The sequence below is a fragment of the Camelus bactrianus genome, chromosome 16 (genome assembly GCF_048773025.1).
Source record: "Camelus bactrianus isolate YW-2024 breed Bactrian camel chromosome 16, ASM4877302v1, whole genome shotgun sequence".
Taxonomy (NCBI): Eukaryota; Metazoa; Chordata; class Mammalia; order Artiodactyla; family Camelidae; genus Camelus; species Camelus bactrianus.
The window spans coordinates 27520565-27533219 of NC_133554.1; positions in this window are offsets into that span (position 1 = coordinate 27520565).

Consider the following 12655-nt stretch of genomic DNA (forward strand, 5'->3'; position numbering starts at 1 on the left):
TGTTGAAAGCTGTCCAACACTTTGCTTGTTGGGAACAAAGACTTTCTTTGAGTAGGGAACTATGCTACATATATATCTGTGAGTAGGTTAGCTCCAACTCGGTTATACAGTGAAAACTGCATGAACTTCAAGCCAGCACTAGGAAACAAACGCAGAAATCAGAGTTCATGATTCTAATGCTACCCATTGCTTTATGCAACATGAAAGAATGCCTCTTCACTTGCTCTCTACCGAGAGTAGAATTAGTTTGAAAGGCGCCCATCAGCTATCTTGGGGGGAACATAGATTTTCAATAAATAAGGGATGATGGTACATAGATATGCATGACATGGCACTAGCTCCAAGTAGGTTTTACTCTGAAAAAAGCATGAACTAGAAACTGGCACTAGGAATCATACAGAGAAATCAGAGTAATACTTTATAGTGTTTTCCGTTCACTTTATGCTAGATAAAAAAACACCTCTCCACATGATCAATTATTAGAGTAGATGTGCACAAATTCCTTCTATTTCCAATCTTTTTGGAAACACAGAATTTGTTTCAGTGGGTATCAATTCTACATACGTATCTATGTGGAGGTACTAGCTCCAAGTCATTTTACTGTGAAAAATCCATGAACTTCAAATCGGTTACGGGAAACAAACTGTGAAATCAAAGTAAGTGTTTTTAGAGCTACACATTCCCAGATTCTAGATGAACAAATGCCTCTCCACATGCTTAAATCTGGGAGTTGATTTTGTGTGGAAGCCGTCCGTCACCTAGTTTCCTGGGAAAAAAGAATTTTCTTCAGTGGGAACTATGCTACATAGAAAAGTAAGGGGAGTCACTACCTTCAACTCAGTTTTAGAGTGAAAACGGCAAAAATTCCAAAAGTGGAACTAGGAAACATAATGAGAAATCAGAGTAAGTGTTTCTATTGGTAACCTTTCCATTTACGCTGGATGAATGAATGCCTCTCCGCATGCTCAGATCTGAGAGTTGAATGTGTGTGAAAGCAATCAGTCACCTATCTTGTTGGGGACACACAGTTTTTTTGAGTTGGGAATGACACTACATGCATATATATGGGGTGGTACAAGCTCCAATTCGGCCTTACAGTGAAATCTGCATGAACATCAAAGCAGCAATAGGAAACATACTGAGAAATCAGAGAAAGTGTTTCTACTGCTCCTCAATCCCTTTATGCTAGATGAAAGAACGCCTCTTCATGTGCTCAATTCTGAGGGTTGAATGTGTGTCAAAGCCATTAGTCACTTAGCCTGCTGGGAAAACTGAATTTATTTAGAGTGGGGAGCTACAAAACATACATATATAAGGGGAGGTATGAGCTCTAAATCGATTTTACAGTGAAAATTTCATAAACCTCAAACCAGCACTAGAAAACATACTGAGAAATCAGAGTAAATATTTTCATTGCTGCCTATTCCCATTATGCTAGATGAACGAACGCCTTACCACATGCTGAACTCTGAGATTTGAATGTGTGAAGCCGTCAACCACCCAGCTTGTTGGGAACTCACATTTTGTTTTGAGTGAGGAACTACACTTCATTCATATATATGGGAATGTATTAGCAATACATTTGATTTACAGTGAAAACTGCATGAAACACCAACAATAGAAAACATAGTAAGGAATCAGGGTAATTTTTTTTTCTCGTGCTACGTATCCCTTTTATGGCCGATGAATTAACGCCTCTTCATATGCTCAATTCTGAGAGTAGAATGTGTGTGAAAGCCATTAATCACTTATCTTTTAGTTAGGAAGGGTTTGTTTGTGTTGAGATCTACGCTACATAAACGTCTATTTTTTAGGTGTTAGCTCCAACTACATTTTACAGTGAAAAGAATTCAAACTGTAAAATTGGCAACAGGAAATATACTGAGAAAACAGAGTAAGTATTTCTAGTGCTACTGATACAATCTATGCTAGATGAACGAACGACTCTAACATGTACTCATTTCTGAGTGTTGTATGTGTGTGTATAAGCCATCCATCCCCTATCTTGTTGGGAACCCAGAGATTTTTGTGTAGTTGAGTATTCTTCATACATATTGATGAGGAGGAATTAGCTCCAACTCAGTTTTATAGTGAATACAGCAAGAATATCATAGTGACATTTGGAAAAATAATGAGAAATCAGATAGTTTCTTGTGCTACCCATTCCCTATATGCTAGATGAACGAACACATATCCACATCCTGAATTCTGAGAGTTGAATGTGTTGAAAGCAGTCCAACACTTTGCTTGTTGGGAACAAAGACTTTCTTTGAGTAGGGAACTATGCTACATATACATCTGTGAGTAGGTTAGCTCCAACTGGGTTATACAGTGAAAACTGCATGAACTTCAAGCCAGCACTAGGAAACAAACGCAGAAATCAGAGTTCATGATTCTAATGCTACCCATTCCCTTTATGCAACATGAAAGAATGCCTCTTCACTTGCTCTCTACCGAGAGTAGAATTAGTTTGAAAGGCGCCGATCAGCTATCTTGGGGGGAACAGAGATTTTCCATAAATAAGGAATGATGGTACATAGATATGCATGACATGGCACTAGCTCCAAGTAGGTTTTTCTCTGAAAACAGCATGAACTAGAAACTGGCACTAGGAATCATGCAGAGAAATCAGAGTATTTATTTATAGTGTTTCCCGTTCCCTTTTTGCTGGATGAAAAAACACCTCTCCACATGCTCAATTCTGAGAGTAGATTTGCGTAAAAGGCTTTTATATCCAATCTTTTTGGAAAAACAGAATTTGTTTCAGTGGGGATTTATACTACAAACGAATCTATGGGGAGGTACTAGCTCCAAGTCATTTTACTGTGAAAAATCCATGAACTTCAAACCAGCTACAGGAAACATACTTTGAATTTAAAGTAAGTGTTTTTAGTGCTACACATTCCCAGATTCTAGATGAACAAATGCCTCTCCACATGCTTAATTCTGGGAGTTGAATTTGTGTGGAAGCCTTCCATCATCTAGTGTGCTGGGAAAAAAGAATTTTCTTCAGTGGGATCTATGCTGCATAGAAACGTAAGGGGAGTCACTAGCTTCAACTCAGTTTTAGAGTGAAAACGGCAAAAATTCCAAAAGCGGATCTAGGAAACATAATGAGAAATCTGAGTGTGTGTATTGGTACCCATTCCATTTACGCTGGATGAATGAATGCCTCTCCGCATGCTCAGTTCTGAGAGTTGAATGTGTGTGAAGCCATTAATCACTTATATTTTTGGGAACAAGAGTTTGTTTGAGTTGGGATCTATGCAACATACACGTCTATTTTGTAGGCAGTAGCTTAAAATAGGTTTTACAGGGAAAACAGTTCATACTGTAAAATCGGCACTAGGAAACATACTGAAAAATCATAGTAAGTGTTTCTACTGCTCCTCATTCCCTTTATTTAGATGAATGAATGTCTCTCCAAGGGCTCAATTCTGAAATTTGAATGTGTGTTAAGGCCGTCCATCTCCTTGCTTGTTGGGAACACAAGCTTTCTTTGAGTGAGGCCCTATACTACATACATATCTAGGGGAGTTGTTAGCTCCAAGTCGGTTTTACAGTGAAAACAGCATGAACTTCAAAGTGGCACTATGAAATATACTGAGAAATCAGAGTAAGTGTTTCTAGTGCTACTGATACAATCTAAGACTGATGAACATACGACTCTCCATGTACTCATTCTGAGTGTTGTATGTGAGTGTTTAAGCCATCCATCACCTAGCTTGTTGGGAAAAGAGAGATTTTGAGTGGTTGAGTATTCTACATACAAATTTATGAGGAGATATTAGCTCCAACTCAGTTTTATACTGAATACAGCGACAATATCCTACTGACACTAGGTAAAATACTGAGAAATCACATTGTTTCTTGTGCTACCATTCCCTGTAAGCTAGAAGAACAAACACATATCCACGACCTCTATTCTGAGAGTTGAATGTGTTGAAAGCATTCCAACACATAACTTGTTGGGAACACAGAGTTTCTTTGTGTAGGGAACTATGCTACATATGTAACTGTGAGTAGGTTAGCTCCAACTCTATTTTACAGTGAAAGCTACATGAATTTCATACCAGCAGTAGGAAACAAACTCAGAAATCAGAGTTCATGATTCTAATGCTACCCTTTCCCTTTATGCCACACGAAAGAATGCCTCTTCACTTGCTCATTACCGAGAGTAAAATTAGTTTGAAAGGCGTCCGTCAGCTATCTTGGTGGGAACATAAATTTTCAATAAACAAGCGGTGATGGTACATAGATATGCAAGACATGGCACTAGCTCCAAGTAGGTTTTACTCTGAAAAAACATGAATTAGAAACTGAAACTAGGAATCATACAGAGAAATCAGAGTAATTATTTATAGTGTTTTCCGTTCCCTTTATGCTAGATGGAAAAACACCTCTCCACATGATCAATTATTAGAGTAGATGTGCACAAATTCCTTCTATTTCAAATCTTTTTGGAAACACAGAATTTGTTTCAGGGGATATCTATGCTACATACTTATCAATGGGGAGGTACAAGCTCCAAGTCATTTTACTGTGAAAAATCCATGAAATTCAAACCAGCTACAGGAAACATACTGTGAAATTAAAGTAAGTGTTTTTAGTGCTACACATTCCCAGATTCTAGATGAACAAATGCCTCTCCACATTCTTAATTCTGGGAGTTGAATTTGTGTGGAAGCCTTCCATCATCTAGTGTGCTGGGAAAAAAGAAATTTCTTCAGTGGGATCTATGCTGCATAGAAACGTAAGTGGAGTCACTGTCTTCAACTCAGTTTTAGAGTGAAAATGGCAAAAATTCCAAAAGCGGAACTAGGAAACATAATGAGAAATCAGAGTAAGTGTTTCTATTGGTACCCATTCCATGTACGCTGGATGAATGAATGCCTCTCCGCATGTTCAGATATGTGAGTTGAATGTGTGTGAAAGCAATCAGTCACCTATCTTGTTGGGGACACACAGTTTTTTTGAGTAGGGAATGACAATACATGAATATATATGGGGAGGTACAAGCTCCAATTCTGGCTTACAGTGATATCTGCATGAACATCAAACCAGCACTAGGAAACACACTGAGAAATTAATGAATGTGTTTCTACTGCTCCTCAATCCCTTTATGCTAGTTGAATAAACGCCTCTTCACATGCTCAATTCTGAGCGTTGAATGTGTGTGAAAGCCATTAGTCACTTAGGCTGCTGGGAAAACTCAATTTACTTAGAGTGGGGAGCTACAAATCATACATATATATGGGGAGGTACGAGCTCTAAATCGGTTTTACAGTGAAAACTGAATGAACATCAAACCAGCACTAGAAAACATACTGAGAAATCAGAGTAAATATTTTCATTGCTGCCTATTCCCATTATGCTAGATGAAAGAACGCCTCACCACATGCTGAATTCTGAGATTTGAATGTGTGAAGACGTCAACTGACTAACTTGATGGGAAAACATATAACTTTTGAGTGAAGAACTACACTTCATACATACATATAGGAATGTATTAGCAAAAAATTTGATTTACAGTGAAAAGGGCATGAACATCAAACCATCAATAGAAAACATTATTGTGAAATCAGTGTAATTTTTTTCTAGTGCTACCTATCCCGTTAATGGCCGATGAATTAACGCCTCTTCATATGCTCAATTCTGAGAATAGAATGTGTGTGAAATCCATTAATCACTTATCATTTTGGGAAAAAGAGCTTGTTTGAGTTGGGATCTACACTAATTACATGTGTATTTTGTAGGTATTAGCTCCAACTTTGGTTTACAGTGAAAACAGAACAAACTGCAATATCGACACTCGGAATTATAGTGAGAAATCAGACTAACTATTTCCAGTGCTACCCATTCCCTTTATGCTAGATGAACAAACGCCTTTCCACATGCTTAATTCTGAGAGTTGAATGTGTGTGAATGCCGTCAATCATTTAGCTTGTTTTGAACACTGAGTTTCTTTGAGTGGGGAATTATGCATCATATGAATATAAGGGGAGGTATTACCTCTAGGTCAGTTTTACACTGAAATGAGCATGAAATGAAAACCAACACTAGGAAACATACTGAGAATTCCAAGTGTTTCTATTCCTAACGATTCCCTTTATGGTAGATGAACAAACGCCTCTCCACATGCTGAAATCTGAGAGTTGGTTGTGTGCAAAAGCCGTACATCTGCTAACTTGTTGGGAACACACAATTTCTTTCAGTGGGGAAATATACTACATACGTATCTATAGGGAGGAACTAGCTCCAAGTCCGTTTACACGGAAAACAGTGCACTCTGGAATACGGAACTGTCACACATGCTGAGAAAACACAGTAAGTGTTTCTACTGCTACACATTCCCTGTATACTAGATGAATGAACGTCTCTGCAAGGGCTCAATTCTGAAATTTGAATGTGTGTTAAAGCCATCCATCTACTTGCTTGTTGGGAACATAAGCTTTCGTTGAGTGAGGCCCTATACTACATACATATCTATGGGGAAGTTTCAGCTCCAAGTCGGTTTTACAGTGAAAACAGCATGAACATCAAACCAGCACTAGGAAATATACTGAGTAATCAGAGTAACGGATTCTAGTGCTACTGATACAATCTAGGCTACATGAACGAACGCCTCACCACGTGCTCATTTCTGAAGGATGTATGTGTGTGTTAAAGCAATCCATCATCTAGCTTGTTGGGAAAACAGAGATTTTGGTGTGGTTTAGTATTCTTCATACATATTTATGAGGAGGTATTGGCTCCAACTCAGTTTTATACTGAATAGAGCGACAACATCCTACTGAAACTAGGTAAAATACTGAGAAAACCGATTCTTTCCTGTGCTACCCATTCCCTATATGCTAGATGAACAAACACATATCCACCTCCTCAATTCTGAGAGTTGAATGTGTTGAAAGCATTCCAAAACGTAACTTGTTGGGAACACAGAGTTTCTTTGTGTAGGGATCTATGCTACATATATATCTGTGCGTAGGTTAGCTCCAACTCTGTTTTACAGTGAAAACTACATGAACTTCATACCAGCAGTAGGAAACAAACTCAGAAATTAGAGTTCATGATTCTAAAGCTTCCCGTTCCCTTAATGCCACATGAAAGAATGAATCTTCACTTGCTCTGTACCGAGAGTAAAATTAGTTTGAAAGGCGTCCGTCAGCTATCTTGGTGGGAACAGAAATTTTCAATAAAAAAGCGATGATGGTACATAGATATGCATGACATGGCACTAGCTCCAAGTAGGTTTTACTCTGAAAAAAGCATGAACTAGAAACTGGCACTAGGAATCATACAGAGAAATCAGAGTAATTATTTATAGTGTTTTCCGTTCCCTTTATTCTAGATGAAAAAACACCTCTCCACATGATCAATTATTAGAGTAGACGTGCACAAATTCCTTCTATTTCCAATCTTTTTGGAAACACAGAATTTGTTTCAGTGGGTATCTATGCTACTTACGTATCTATGGGGAGGTACTAGCTCCAAGTCTTTTTACTGTGAAAAATCCATGAAATTCAAAATAGCTACAGGAAACATACTGTGAAATTAAAGTAAGCGTTTTTAGTGCTACACATTCCCAGATTCTAGATGAACAAATGCCTCTCCACATGCTTAAATCTGGGAGTTGAATTTGTGTGGAAGCCGTCCATCACCTAGTTTGTTGGGAAAAAAAATTTTCTTCAGTGGGAACTATGCTGCATAGAAACATAAGGGGAGTCACTAACTTCAACTCAATTTTAGAGTGAAAACGGCAAAAATTCCAAAAGCGGAACTAGGAAACATAATGAGAAATCCGATTAAGTGTTTCTATTGATACCCATTCCATTTACGCTGGATGAATGAATGCCTCTCCGCATGCTCAGATCTGAGAGTTGAATGTGTGTGAAAGCAATCAGTCACCTATCTTGTTGGGGACACACAATTTTTTGAGTGGGGAATGACACTACATGCATATATATGTGGAGGTACAAGCTCCAATTCGGCCTTACAGAGAAATCTACATGAACATCAAACCAGCATTAGGAAACTTACTGAGAAATCAGAGAAAGTGTTTCTACTGCTCCTCAATCCCTTTATGCTAGATGAAAGAACGCCTCTTCACGTGCTCAATTCTGAGGGTTGAATGTGTGTGAAAGCCATTAGTCACTTAGCCTGCTGGGAAAACTGAATTTATTTAGAGTGGGGAGCTACAAAACATACATATATAAGGGGAGGTATGAGCTCTAAATCGATTTTACAGTGAAAACTTCATGAACCTCAAACCAGCACTAGAAAACATACTGAGAAATCTGAGTAAGTATTTTCATTACTGCCTATTCCCATTATGCTAGATGAAAGAACGCCTCACCACATGCTGAAATCTGAGATTTGAATGTGTGAAGCCGTCAACCACCCAGCTTGTTGGGAACTCACAATTGGTTTTGAGTGAGGAACTACAATTCATTCATATATATGGGAATGTATTAGCAATAAATTTGATTTACAGTGAAAACTGCATGAAACACCAACAATAGAACACATAGAAAGGAATCAGGTTAATTTTTTTTTTTCGTGCTACCTATCCTTTTATGGCCGATGAATTAACGCCTCTTCATATGCTCAATTCTGAGAGTAGAATGTGTGTGAAAGCCATTAATCACTTATCTTTTTGTTTAGAAGGGTTTGTTTTTGTTGGGATCTACGCTACATAAAAGTCTATTTGTAGGTGTTAGCTCCAACTTCATTTTACAGTGAAAAGAGTTCAAACTGTAAAATTGGCCACAGGTAATATACTGAGAGTACAGAGTAAGTGTTTCTAGTGCTACTGATACAATCTATGCTAGATGAACGAACGCCTCTAACACGTACTCATTTCTGAGTGTTGTATGTGTGTGTATAAGCCATCCATCCCCTATCTTGTTGGGAACCCAGAGATTTTTGTGTAGTTGAGTATTCTTCATACATATTGATGAGGAGGAATTAGCTCCAACACAGTTTTATAGTGAATACAGCAAGAATATCATAGTGACATTTGGAAAAATAATGAGAAATCAGATTGTTTCTTGTGCTACCCATTCCCTATATGCTAGATGAACGAACACATATCCACGTCCTCAATTCTGAGAGTTGAATGTGTTGAAAGCTGTCCAACACTTTGCTTGTTGGGAACAAAGACTTTCTTTCAGTAGGGAACTATGCTACATATATATCTGTGAGTAGGTTAGCTCCAACTCGGTTATACAGTGAAAACTGCATGAACTTCAAGCCAGCACTAGGAAACAAACGCAGAAATCAGAGTTCATGATTCTAATGCTACCCATTGCTTTATGCAACATGAAAGAATGCCTCTTCACTTGCTCTCTACCGAGAGTAGAATTAGTTTGAAAGGCGCCCATCAGCTATCTTGGGGGGAACATAGATTTTCAATAAATAAGGGATGATGGTACATAGATATGCATGACATGGCACTAGCTCCAAGTAGGTTTTACTCTGAAAAAAGCATGAACTAGAAACTGGCACTAGGAATCATACAGAGAAATCAGAGTAATACTTTATAGTGTTTTCCGTTCACTTTATGCTAGATAAAAAAACACCTCTCCACATGATCAATTATTAGAGTAGATGTGCACAAATTCCTTCTATTTCCAATCTTTTTGGAAACACAGAATTTGTTTCAGTGGGTATCAATTCTACATACGTATCTATGTGGAGGTACTAGCTCCAAGTCATTTTACTGTGAAAAATCCATGAACTTCAAATCGGTTACGGGAAACAAACTGTGAAATCAAAGTAAGTGTTTTTAGAGCTACACATTCCCAGATTCTAGATGAACAAATGCCTCTCCACATGCTTAAATCTGGGAGTTGATTTTGTGTGGAAACCGTCCGTCACCTAGTTTCCTGGGAAAAAAGAATTTTCTTCAGTGGGAACTATGCTACATAGAAAAGTAAGGGGAGTCACTACCTTCAACTCAGTTTTAGAGTGAAAACGGCAAAAATTCCAAAAGTGGAACTAGGAAACATAATGAGAAATCAGAGTAAGTGTTTCTATTGGTAACCTTTCCATTTACGCTGGATGAATGAATGCCTCTCCGCATGCTCAGATCTGAGAGTTGAATGTGTGTGAAAGCAAACAGTCACCTATCTTGTTGGGGACACACAGTTTTTTTGAGTTGGGAATGACAATACATGCATATATATGGGGTGGTACAAGCTCCAATTCGGCCTTACAGTGAAATCTGCATGAACATCAAACCAGCAATAGGAAACATACTGAGAAATCAGAGAAAGTGTTTCTACTGCTCCTCAATCCCTTTATGCTAGATGAAAAAACGCCTCTTCATGTGCTCAATTCTGAGAGTTGAATGTGTGTGAAAGCCATTAGTCACTTAGCCTGCTGGGAAAACTGAATTTATTTAGAGTGGGGAGCTACAAAACATACATATATAAGGGGAGGTATGAGCTCTAAATCGATTTTACAGTGAAAACTTCATGAACCTCAAACCAGCACTAGAAAACATACTGAGAAATCAGAGTAAGTATTTTCATTGCTGCCTATTCCCATTATGCTAGATGAACGAACGCCTTACCACATGCTGAATTCTGAGATTTGAATGTGTGAAGCCGTCAACCACCCAGCTTGTTGGGAACTCACATTTTGTTTTGAGTGAGGAACTACACTTCATTCATATATATGGGAATGTATTAGCAATAAATTTGATTTACAGTGAAAACTGCATGAAACACCAACAATAGAAAACATAGTAAGGAATCAGGGTAATTTTTTTTTTCTCGTGCTACGTATCCCATTTATGGCCGATGAATTAACGCCTCTTCATATGCTCAATTCTGAGAGTAGAATGTGTGTGAAAGCCATTAATCACTTATCTTTTAGTTAGGAAGGGTTTGTTTGTGTTGAGATCTACGCTACATAAACGTCTATTTTTTAGGTGTTAGCTCCAACTACATTTTACAGTGAAAAGAATTCAAACTGTAAAATTGGCAACAGGAAATATACTGAGAAAACAGAGTAAGTGTTTCTAGTGCTACTGATACAATCTATGCTAGATGAACGAACGCCTCTAACACGTACTCATTTCTGAGTGTTGTATGTGTGTGTATAAGCCATCCATCCCCTATCTTGTTGGGAACCCAGAGATTTTTGTGTAGTTGGGTATTCTTCATACATATTGATGAGGAGGAATTAGCTCCAACTCAGTTTTATAGTGAATACAGCAAGAATATCATAGTGACATTTGGAAAAATAATGAGAAATCAGATAGTTTCTTGTGCTACCCATTCCCTATATGCTAGATGAACGAACACATATCCACATCCTGAATTCTGAGAGTTGAATGTGTTGAAAGCAGTCCAACACTTTGCTTGTTGGGAACAAAGACTTTCTTTGAGTAGGGAACTATGCTACATATACATCTGTGAGTAGGTTAGCTCCAACTGGGTTATACAGTGAAAACTGCATGAACTTCAAGCCAGCACTAGGAAACAAACGCAGAAATCAGAGTTCATGATTCTAATGCTACCCATTCCCTTTATGCAACATGAAAGAATGCCTCTTCACTTGCTCTCTACCGAGAGTAGAATTAGTTTGAAAGGCGCCCATCAGCTATCTTGGGGGGAACAGAGATTTTCCATAAATAAGGAATGATGGTACATAGATATGCATGACATGGCACTAGCTCCAAGTAGGTTTTTCTCTGAAAACAGCATGAACTAGAAACTGGCACTAGGAATCATGCAGAGAAATCAGAGTATTTATTTATAGTGTTTCCCGTTCCCTTTTTGCTGGATGAAAAAACACCTCTCCACATGCTCAATTCTGAGAGTAGATTTGCGTAAAAGGCTTCTATATCCAATCTTTTTGGAAAAACAGAATTTGTTTCAGTGGGGATCTATACTACAATCGAATCTATGGGGAGGTACTAGCTCCAAGTCATATTACTGGGAAAAATCCATGAACTTCAAACCAGCTACAGGAAACATACTTTGAATTTAAAGTAAGTGTTTTTAGTGCTACACATTCCCAGATTCTAGATGAACAAATGCCTCTCCACATGCTTAATTCTGGGAGTTGAATTTGTGTGGAAGCCTTCCATCATCTAGTGTGCTGGGAAAAAAGAATTTTCTTCAGTGGGATCTATGCTGCATAGAAACGTAAGGGGAGTCACTAGCTTCAACTCAGTTTTAGAGTGAAAACGGCAAAAATTCCAAAAGCGGATCTAGGAAACATAATGAGAAATCTGAGTGTGTGTATTGGTACCCATTTTATTTTCGCTGGATGAATGAATGCCTCTCCGCATGCTCAGTTCTGAGAGTTGAATGTGTGTGAAGCCATTAATCACTTATATTTTTGGGAACAAGAGTTTGTTTGAGTTGGGATCTATGCAACATACACGTCTATTTTGTAGGCAGTAGCTTAAAGTAGGTTTTACAGGGAAAACAGTTCATACTGTAAAATCGGCACTAGGAAACATACTGAAAAATCATAGTAAGTGTTTCTACTGCTCCTCATTCCCTTTATTTAGATGAATGAATGTCTCTCCAAGGGCTCAATTCTGAAATTTGAATGTGTGTTAAGGCCGTCCATCTCCTTGCTTGTTGGGAACACAAGCTTTCTTTGAGTGAGGCCCTATACTACATACATATCTAGG